Here is an 11626-nt window from a genome sequence, read left to right on the forward strand (position 1 = left end):
TTATCCGTGACCGTCTGATCTACTGGGCACACACGTCACCCTCCTCTGGTCACCCAGGTATCGGTCGTACAGTGCGCTGCCTGACAGGAAAGAACTGGTGGCCTACCTTGGCTAAGGTCGTGAGGATTGTATGTCTCCTCTTGCTCGGTGTGCCCCCAGAGTAAGGCACCTAGGCACCTCACAGGGGGTAAGTTACAACCTTTACCAGTTCCACAACGACCATGGTCTCACCGTAGTGTTGATTTCCTTACCGATCTTCCCCTCTCCCAAGGTAACACCACCATCCTGGTCGTTGTGGATCGCTTTTCCAAGGCCTGCCGCCTCCTTACTCTGCCCGGTCTCCCCACGGCCCTGCAAACTGCGGAGGCCCTGTTTACACACGTCTTACAGCACTACGGGGTACCAGAGGATATAGTGTCTGACCGGGGTCCCCAGTTCACATCCAAGGTCTAGAAGGCGTTCATGGAACGTCTGGGGGTCTCGGTCAGCCTGACCTCTGGTTTCCACCTGAGTCTAATGGGCAGGTGGAATGGGTAAATCAGGACGTAGGTAGGTTCCTGCGGTCCTACTGCCAGGACCGGCCGGGGGAGTGGTCGGTGTTCTCGCCATGGGCAGAATATGCCCAGAACTCTTCGTCACTCCTCCACTAACCTAACACCATTCAAATGTGTTTTAGGTTACCAAAAAGTTCTGGCACCGTGGCACAAGAGCCATACCGAGGCTCCTGCGGTGGATGACTGGTTTCAGCATGCGGAGAAGACGTGGGACGTTGCCCACATCCACCTCCAACGCGCCGTGCGTCGTCAGAAGGCCAAAGCTGACCGCCACCGCAGTGAGGCCCCGGTCTTCGTACCGGGTGATCGGGTCTTGCTCTCGACCCGGAATCTGCCCTTCCGCCTACCCTGCCGGAAGCTGAGTCTGCGGTTTTTGGGGCCGTTCAAAGTCCTGAGGAGAATCAACCAGGTTACCTATAGGTTATTACTCCCCCATGATTACCGTATTAACCCCTCGTTTCATGTGTCTCTCCTCAGGCTGGTGGTGGCTGGTCCGCTCCAGGAGACTGAGGTGCGGGAGGTCCCTCCGCCTCCTTTGGACATCGAGGGGGCCCCGGCGTACTCTGTCTGTTCCATCCTGGATTCGAGGTGTCGCGTGAGGGGCATTCAGTACCTCGTGGAGTGGGAGAGGTACGGTCCGGAGGAATGTTGCTGGGTCCCGGTGAGGGATATCCTCGATCCCTCCTTGTTGCGGGATTTCCACTGTCGCTATCCGGCTAGTCCTGCTCCACGTCCTCCTGGCCGCTGGAGCTGCGCGTCAAGGGGGGGGGTACTGTCACGACTTCCTTCAAAGCTGCCTCCCCTCCTTGTTCAGGCAGGCTTCAGCGTTCGTCGTCACTGGCCTTCTAGCCACTGCCGCTCCATATCTCATCATTCCATTTGTCTTGTCAATTACACACACCTGGTTAACTCATCAAGTGTTCCCTCTGCCCCCCTTGTCCATGTGGGTGATTGTTCATTGTGAGGATTAGTAGCTCGGTTGAGCTCAGTATTTTGTATTGCCGGGGTATTTTCACTGTGTACATGTTTGTTCCAGTGCGCCTGTTTTGCACACTGGACTGGTTACTCTGGATTTCGGAATAAACTCTGTATACTGTGATTTACCCTCCTGCTCCTGACTCCTTCAAATCACGCATCACTGGGAATTCCCTCTGCTTGCGGTTTGCTGAATGTACAATCCTAAAGGAGGGCTGTGATTGGCACCTAGAGTTGATGCCCGCACGTAAATCGAATGAACATAATAATAAAAAATCCCATCAAAATCTGTCTGTTTAAACTAGAGATCTGTTTGGATGGAAAGATGACAGTCTCATATTTCCATCCTCTATGGAAAGATGAGACTGTCACGAACACAATGGTGTTCTCTGTTTTGCTGTACGACCCCCACAAGCGTCACCGGACTCGTCTGAAGTCGGTACCGCCGATGTGCCAACTTCTGTCTGTAGCGTGCGAACGGTTTGGGCTGCACAATAATATGATCCCTCTTCGGAAAGATGAGACTCTCACGAACACGACGGTGTTCCCATTTGCTCTACGACACCCACAAGTGTCACGGTAGTTGTCTGAAGGTAACCCGGTACCGGACCGAAAAATGTATGGAAGTGAATAGGGCATTTCCCGTCAAAAGCGATACGGGTCATTCCACGGTAAAAAAAAATCCTAAATATGATTAATTCTAAATAAAATAGCTAAATGATCCTTGGTATGACCATGTTAAAACAATTCCATATGTTAGCTTAATAGAAACCCAGCCCCGTAGAGTAGTTTCTTTTACTGACCTATAATGTCAATTTCTTTGTATAAAATGGGTCATATCATCAAAGAGCACACTCCAAATAATGTCTAAAATAGGCCAAATCAAAAAGGGTACTTCTGAAATATTCATATGAATAATTTTAAATGTTGATTAAATGAATGTGAAAATGTATATTTCAGAATCTAAACATACTCCATATTTGAGAGCACACTGTGTGTATAATGACACCAAGATGTTGTCTGTATCGTGTACGGTTCACAGATCATAGGGTCTTACAGGACACATGTATAGGTCTAAAAAGGGCCTAAAATGTCCAATTTCATCATGATAAAAAATTAAAAATGGTTTGTGTTGTGTGGCACACTGTATTACTTATACAAGTAATATAAGGTAAAGAGGATAGACTGCCTCAGTTCCCAGCCTTACCCCTGGGGTGTATTCTGCCCCAATGACGGAGGTTTGTCTGAGCTAAATATTCAACCTTTCAGGGGGTCGTCTTTCTCTTGCAGGGTAATGACGACGGACAGGTGAGTCTACAGTCACATTGTCTCTGAGTGTGAGTAGTGATGGTGTATGCCCAGACCGGGGGACAGCAGTACCCTGAGTAGGCCCTCTGGCTGGTTCAGGTGAGTCTGGAGCACTTTCCACATTTGTAGGTGGCTGCAGTGGATGTTCAGGTGATGGCTCGTAGTCATTTTAGGTCTCCAGTAGCTGATCTTGGTTTTTCAATTGACATGAGTCATCTCTGAGGTTGGTTCCTGGCAACAGTTTATCCACATGTCTCCTCCAGATGATGTTCTCCGGTGTGTGAACTGTGTAGGACACAGGACCTGTTTGTGCGACCACTGTTGCTAGTATCCACTTTGGACCTTTGCAGTAATTCCGAGCAAGAACTCTCTCTCCAGATCTGAAGCTTCTGTCTTTTGCTTTGCTCCGTCTCTCCACCTGTGCTCTCTGTTGTGTCTGTACAACCTGTTTAGTCTTTGGAGGTCTCAGGAGGTCGAGTCGTGTGCGAAGCTGTCTTTTCATCATGGCTGACGCGGGTGCCACTTTGGTAGTAGCATGGGGGGTGTTTCTGTAGGTCAACAGGAAGGTGTTTAGGTGCCTATTGAGGGACCCGTTCCCTTGTGATGATTTTAAAGCTTGCTTCATCGTCTGGACAAATCTTTCAGCGAAGCCATTCGTTGCAGAGTGATACGGCGCTGACTTTCTGTGCTGAATTCCATTTGCTTCCATGAATGACTGGAACTCTTCAGACACCAGTTGGGGGCCATTAACGCTAACCTGGCCACCAAAAGTAGCTGCGTGCAATCTCCTTCATTCGCACCATGCCACAGTGCCCTGAATGGAGTTCTTCAAGCGCCTGCCTACTCAGTGGCGGCGGTATGATGTCTCAAAAGCCCCATAGCAAGCATTCAGACTGAACTTTGAGCTCGTTTCTCCTCACTAGCTCGTTTCTCCTCCTTTCCCAAGAGTGACAATGTCCACAACCTCATACGTCACTGGATCAGTGTGGGTGAACTTTTTCACTTGGACAGACGTAACTGGGGCGTTCGTCATTTCCTTGAAGTAGAAGATTTCAGCCTGGGAGTGCTCAGTGTGAGCGACAGGTAAGGGAAGCCTTGAGAGGCCGTCTGCATTGCAGTGCTGCTCAGACCTTCTGTACTTGATATCGTACTGGTGAGCAGATGCCCATCGCTACATGCGGCTGGCTGTGAGCGACGGAATGCCAGTGTTGGGACCAAAGATGGAGGTGAGGGGTCTATGGTCCGTCAGCAGTATGAATAATCGGCCTAACAGAAACTGATTACATTTCTTAACTCCAAACACAATGGCGAGCGCTTCACGCTCTATCTGTGCATAATTTCTCTTGGCTTTACCTAAGGTCCTAAGATGCGAAAGCAATTGGCCTTTCTTCACCTGATGGCATGATGTGTGAGACAACAATACCAACACCATAAGGCGATGCATCACATGCCAACTGTAATGGCAAGTTGGGGTTGAAGTGGGTTAGGGCCTCTGACTGAGCTAAGGCTGTTTTGACTTTCTTGAAGGCCTCCTCACATCTGTCTGTCCACTTCCACTTTGGTTTTGTTCAAAAGTTCATGAAGTGGCTTTAACATGTTAGCTAGGTTTGGCACAAACTTTGCGTAGTACGTCAGTAGTCCTAAGAATGATCTCAGCTGACTCACGTTCTGTGGGGATGGTGCTTCTGCAACGGCCTTCACCTTTGATGGCGCCTTGTGGAGCCCCGAACTGTCGATGACGTGGCCCAGGTACTCAACAGAAGGCTGGAAAAACTCGCATTTGTCCTTCCGGACCCTCAGACTGTACTCCTCCGGTCTCTGTAGTGCAGCGTTCAGGTTTCTCAGGTGCTCCTGCTCGTCTTTGCCGGTGATGAGTAGATCATCGAGGTAACATTGGACCCCGGTGAGCCCGCTCAGTATCTGGTCCATAGCTCTCTGAAACAAGGCCGGAGCTGAGGTGGTTCCAAAAGGAAGCCTCCGGTACCTGTACAGTCCTTTGTGAGTCACTATGGTCAACAGTTCTTGTGACTCTTGGTCCACATGCATCTGTAGATAGGCCTTGACATAAGTCTATCTTACTGAATTTCTGTCCTCCAGCTAAACCAGAAAAGAGGTCGTCAATGAGGGGTAGTGGATATTTTTTCAGCAGTCAAGACGGGGTTAACAGTGACTTTGAAATCACCACAGAGTCTGAGTGATCCGTATTTTTTTATGACTTGAACGACGGGTGTAGCCCATTCACTAACATTCACTGGATCCAATACTCCACTCTCGACTAGTCTGTTTAGCTCAGTTTCAACTTTGGGTTTTATGGCGTAAGGGACAGGTCTAGCTTTGAAGCATTTTGGCTTGCTGTCTGGTTTCACGGTCAGTTTATCTGTTATGTCCTTCATACTGCCAATTTCTCCTTTGAATACATCCGCGTGTTTCCTCAATATCCCTTGTAGGTTTGTGTCCTCTTTTTCAAGCATGTGAATTTCCTGCCAGTTTAGTTTGATACTTTCCAGTCATGTGAGTCCTAGCAATGCTGGATGGTTGCCTTTCACGATGTAGAGTGGTAGCTTTACCTTCTGTTTGTTGAGCTCCACTGTAACAATCACGCTTCCTCTCACTGGAAAAATCTTCGATCACCCGCCCGTAGGTCGAGAGACGGGCGAGCGGCTGGTCCACCTGAGGCAGGGGACGAAGACCGTGCAGGACTTCGCTTTGGAGTTTCAGACTTTTGAAGCGGGGTCCGGGTGGAACGAGCGGGCCCTGATCGACCATTTCCGGTGCCATCTGCGGGAGGACGTCTGACGGGAGCTAGCCTGCCGGGACACCATGTTTTGTTTTCACGCAACTGGTGGGCATGGCCATCCGTTTGGACAACCTGCTAGCAGCCAGAGGACATCCTGGAAGGGGTCTGCCCATTCCCACCCCAGCCGACTCGGATCCCACGCTGATGGAGCTGGGTGGAGCCGCCGTCCGAGAGAGCGGAGGGCGACAGCGACAGTGCCACTCTGGTGGCACAAAGGGACAGTACATCACACGTTGTCGTCAATGCTCTTTTGGGTCGGGAGGCGACAGGCAGGGCACTCTCGCATCACCCCAGGTATCGAAAACCCACACTCGTTCAGAGCCATCTGTTGCGCACTGTACCCTACCCATCTACTTTCCCGATCACACGGTAGTTCCCCAGTGTAAGGCGCTAATCGGGCGCAGCTGGGAACTTTATGGACAGGGCATTCTCACACCGTCTAGGCATTTCATTGGTTCCCCTATCCATTCCACTCCCCATAAGAGCACTTAATAGTCGACCATTAGGGTCAGGGTTTGTTCAGGAAGTTACTGCACCAGTCACCATAATTACCCAGGAGACTCATTGTGAGCAGATCACATTTTTTATTATTGAGTCCCCTGCTTTCCCTGTGATATTAGGTATCCCTTGGTTAGCACTCCACAACCCTAACTTCTCATGGCCGCAGAGGGTTCTCACGGGGTGGTCGCGAGAGTGTCAGGGTAGGTGTCTAGGTGTTTCCGTTGGTGCAACCACGGTGGAAAGTCCAGACAGTACCTCCACCGTGCGCATTCCCCCCCGAATACCTCGATTTGGCGCAAGCGTTTTCAAAGATGCAGGCTACCAAGTTACCATCTCATCAGGCTGAGGATTGCGTGATAAACCTGCGGCTAGACGCTGTACCTCCCAGGAATAATGTGTACCCCCTGTCGTAGGCTGAAATGGTGGCTATGGAAACATACGTCACAGAGTCCCTGCGCTAGGGGTATATACGTCCCTCCACTTCACCTGCCTCCTCAAGTTTTTTCTTTGTGAAGAAGAAAGACGGTGGTCTGCGCCCATGCATTGATTATTGACCACTGAACAAAGAGACGATCAGATTTAGTTATCCTCTCCCCCTCATTCCGTCAGTGATCGAGTCAATGCATGGGGCGCGCTTCTTCACCATATTAGATCTCAGGAGTGCGTACAACCTGGTGCGTATCCGAGAGGGGGATGAGTGGAAGACAGCATTCAGCACAACCACGGGGCATTATGAATACCTGGTGATGCCCTACGGTTTGATGAATGCTCCATCTGTCTTCCAGTCCTTTGTGAACGAGGTGTTTCGGGACATGCTTGCAGTGTAATGGTCTACATCGATGACATTCTGGTGTATTGCGCTACGTGCGCCGAGCAAGTGTTCCTGGTTCGCAAAGTGCTGGTCCGACTGTTGGAAAATGACCTTTATGCCAAGGCAGAGAAGTGTATGTTTTTCCAGCAGTCCGTCTCCTTCCTCGGATACCGCATTACCACCTCAGGTCTGGAGGTGGAGGGAGATCGCATTTCAGCCGTAAGTAATTGGCCGACTCTTACCACGGTTAAGGAGGTGCAGCGCTTCCTTGGCTTCGCCAACTACTATCGGAGGTTCATCCGGGGCTTTGGCAAGGTCGCAGCTCCCATTACATCCCTGTTGAAGGGTGGGCCATCCCGGCTCCGCTGGTCTGCTGAGGCTGACCTGGCCTTCAGCAGACTGCGGAGTCTGTTCACCTCAGCCCCGTACTGGCCCATCCCGATCCATCACTACCGTTCGTAGTGGAGGTGGATGCGACCGAGGTAGGGTTAGGCTGTTTTGTCTCAACGCATTTTAATGAGGGAAATAAGTATTTGACCCCCTCTCAATCAGAAAGATTTCTGGCTCCCAGGTGTCTTTTATACATGTAACGAGCTGAGATTAGGAGCACACTCTTAAAGGGAGTGCTCCTGATCTCAGCTTGTTATCTGTACAAAAGACACCTGTCCACAGAAGCAATCAATCAATCAGATTCCAAACTCTCCACCATGGCCAAGACCAAAGAGCTCTCCAAGGATGTCAGGGACAAGATTGTAGACCTATACAGGCTGGAATGGGCTACAAGACCATCGCCAAGCAGATTGGTGAGAAGGTGACAACAGTTGGTGCGATTATTCGCAAATGGAAGAAACACAAAAGAACTGTCAATCTCCCTCGGTATGGGGCTCCATGCAAGATCTCACCTCGTGGAGTTGTAATGATCATGAGAACGGTGAGGAATCAGCCCAGAACTACACGGGAGGATATTGTTAATGAGCTCAAGGCAGCTGGGACCATAGTCACCAAGAAAACAATTGGTAACACACTACGCCGTGAAGGACTGAAATCCTGCAGCACCCGCAAGGTCCCCCTAATCAAGAAAGCCGACTGAAGCTTGCCAATGAACATCTGAATGATTCAGAGGAGAACTGGGTGAAAGTGTTGTGGTCAGATGAGACCATTAATCAAGCTCTTTGGCATCAACTCAACTCGCCGTGTTTGGAGGAGGAGGAATGCTGCCTATGACCCCAAGAACACCATCCCCACCGTCAAACATGGAGTTGGAAACATTATGCTTTGGGGGTGTTTTTCTGCTAAGGGGACAGGACAACTTCACCGCATCAAAGGGACAATGGCCATGTACCGTCAAATCTTGGGTGAGAACCTCCTTCCCTCAGCCAGGGCATTTAAAATGGGTCGTGGATGGGTATTCCAGCATGACAATGACCCAAAACACACGGCCAAGGCAACAAAGGAGTGGCTCAAGAAGAAGCACATTAAGGTCCTGGAGTGGCCTAGCCAGTCTCCAGACCTTAATCCCATAGAAAATCTGTGGAGGGAGCTGAAGGTTTTAGTTGCCAAACATCAGCCTCGAAACCTTAATGACTTGGAGAAGGTCTGCAAAGAGGAGTGGGACAAAATCCCTCCTGAGATGTGTTCAAACCTGGTTGCCAACTACAAGAAAGGTCTGACCTCTGTGATTGCCAACAAGGGTTCTGCCACCAAGTACTAAGTCATGTTTTGCAAATCAATTTATAACATTTTTGACATTCATTTTTCTGGATTTTTTTGTTGTTATTCTGTCTCTCACTGTTCAAATAAACCTACCATTAAAATTATAGACTGATCATGTCTTTGTCAGTGGGCAAATGTACAAAATCAGGAGGGGATCAAATACCTTTTTCCCTCTCTGTAAATCAGGATGTGGGTAGGTTCCTGCGGTCCTACTGCCAGTCAGAACATCGATTCAAACTTTACGAAAATCTCTAATCTTTTGTGACAACTAATGCGTCCTCTCCTTCAGTGTCAAACTGCATGTAACTGTGTTGACTGTCATTGATCTACAAGTCATTTTGCATGCCGAACAACCCCAGGCAATCTCAGTAGCCCAGTTTCGCGGCCTGTGCCCAGCATTGCAGGCTGACCAATGTGAGGTAGGCGGCCTGTTCCTGATCTTGCACATCTGCGCAGCACCTTCAAATCAAATCATTATTTGCCACATGCGCCGAATACAACAGGTGTAGACATTACCGTGAAATGCTTACTTACAGCCCTTAACCAACAATGCATTATTTTTTTTTATAAAAAAGTAAAATAAAACATTAAAAAAGTGTTGAGAAAAAAATGTAAAAGTAAAATTAAAAAACAGTAGGGAGGCTATATACAGGGGGGGGTACCGTTGCAGAGTCAATGTGCGGGGGCACCGGCTAGTTGAGGTAATATGTACATGTGGGTAGAGTTAAAGTGACTATGCATAAATAATAAACAGAGTAGCAGCAGCGCTAAGGAGGGGGTGGGGGTGGGGGGGCAGTGCAAATAGTCTGGGTAGCCATGATTAGCTGTTCAGGAGTCTTATGGCTTGGGGGTAGAAGCTGTTGAGAAGTCCTTTGGACCTATAATTGGCACTCCGGTACCGCTTGCCGTGCGGTAGCAGAGATAACTTTTTGAGGATCTTAGGACACATGCCACATTTTTTCAGTCTCCTGAGGGGGAATATGCTTTGTCGTGCCCTCTTCACGACTGTCTTGGTGTGTTTGGACCATGATAGTTCGTTGGTGATGTGGACACCAGGGAACTTGAAGCTCTCAACCTGTTCCACTACAGCCCTGTCGATGAGAATGGGGGCGTGCTCAGTCCTCTTTTTTTTCCCGTTGGTCCACAATCATCTCCTTTGTCTTGGTCACGTTGAGGGAGAGGTTGTTATCCTGGCACCACACGGCCAGGTCTCTGACCTCCTCCCTATAGGCTGTCTCATCGTTGTCGGTGATCAGGCCTACCACTGTTGTGTCGTCGGCAAACTTAATGATGGGGTTGGAGTCGTGCCTGGCCATGCAGTCATGGATGAACAGGGAGTACAGGAGGGGACTGAGTACGAACCCCTGAGGGGTCCACGTGTTGAGGATCAGCGTGGCAGATGTGTTGTTACCTACCCTTACCACCTGGGGGGCGGCCCGTCAGGAAGTCCAGGATCCAGTTGCAGAGGGAGGTGTTTAGTCCCAGGAGTTTTGAGGGCACGATGGTGTTGAATGCTGAGCTGTAGTCAATGAATAGCATTCTCACGTAGGTGTTCCTCTTGTCCAGGTGGGAAAGGGCTGTGTGGAGTGCAATAGAGATTGCATCATCTGTGGATCTGTTTGGGGCGGTATGCAAATTGGAGTGGGTCTAGGGTTTCTGGGATAATGGTGTTGATGTGAGCCATGACCAGCCTTTCAAAGCACTTCATGGCTACAGACGTCAGTGCTACGGGTCGGTAGTCATTTAGGCAGGTTATCTTAGTGTCCTTGGGCACGGGGACTATGGTGGTCTGCTTGAAACATGTTGGTATTACAGACTCAGTCAGGGACATGTTGAAAATGTCAGTGAAGACACTTGCCAGTTGGTCAGCACATGCTCGGAGTACACGTCCAGGTAATCCATCTGGCCCTGCGGCCTTGTGAATGTTGACCTGCTTAAAAGTCTTACTCACATCGGCTACAGAGAGCGTGATCACATAATCATCCGGAACAGCTGGTGCTCTCATGCATGCTTCAGTGTTGCTTGCCTCGAAGCGAGCATAGAAGTGGTTTAGCTCATCTGGTAGGCTTGTGTCACTGGGCAGCTCGCGGCTGTGCTTCCCTTTGTAGTCTGTAATAGTTTTCAAGCCCTGCCACATCCGAAGAGCGTCAGAGCCGGTGTAGTACGATTCAATCTTAGTCCTGTATTGACTCTTTGCCTGTTTGATGGTTCGTTGGAGGGCATTCAAATGCTAAAATGGCTTGCGCGATATTAGGCTTCATTAATTGAGTGACAACCTATGTAATTTGTGTTATCTATGCGCTGTTGAAAATTGTGTTTTACCAGGAAAAAAAGTAAGCTACTGGAGACAGTTCTCATCTGACTATACAGTGCCTTCAGAAAGTATTCACTCCCTTAGACTTTTTCAACACCCTTAGACTTTTTGTGGGAGACTCCCCAAACATATGGAAGAAGGTACTCTGGTCAGATGAGACTAAAATTGAGCTTTTTGGCCATCAAGGAAAACGCTATGTCTGTTTTTCATCGGCAGGGACTGGGAAACTGGTCAGAATTGAAGGAATGATGGATGGCGCTAAATACAGGGAAATTCTTGAGGGAAACCTGTTTCAGTCTTCCAGAGATCTGAGACTGGGATGGAGGTTCACCTTCCAGCAGGACAATGACCCTAAACATACTGCTAAAGCAACACTTGAGTGGTTTAAGGGGAAATATTTAAATGTCTTGGAATGGCCTAGTCAAAGCCCAGACCTCAATCCAATTGAGAATCTGTGGTATGACTTAAAGATTGCTCTACACCAGCGGAACCCATCCAACTTGAAGGAGCAGGAGCAGTTTTGCCTTGTTGAATGGGCACAAATCCCAGTGGCTAGATGTGCCAAGCTTATAGAGACATACCCCAAGAGACTTGCATCTGTAATTATGTTATGCACACTCAAGTTTTCAGTTTTCTTGTGTTTGTTTCACAAG

General features: G+C 49.1%; 1 pseudogene across 1 annotated transcript in view; it reads left to right on the top strand.

Moving 5' to 3' along the window:
• LOC311149171 (tRNA modification GTPase GTPBP3, mitochondrial-like) overlaps nt 1-2940 on the top strand; it is a 55262-nt pseudogene extending 52322 nt beyond the window's left edge. Inside the window, exon 9 of the transcript in view lies at nt 2892-2940. The product of the transcript in view is annotated as a tRNA modification GTPase GTPBP3, mitochondrial-like (transcript). The remainder of the gene's footprint in view (nt 1-2891) is intronic.
• Nucleotides 2941-11626: the final 8686 nt, after the last annotated feature.

Source organism: Coregonus lavaretus, assembly GCF_964263955.1.
Source record: "Coregonus lavaretus genome assembly, chromosome: 21".
In the NCBI taxonomy this organism is placed as follows: domain Eukaryota; kingdom Metazoa; phylum Chordata; class Actinopteri; order Salmoniformes; family Salmonidae; genus Coregonus; species Coregonus lavaretus.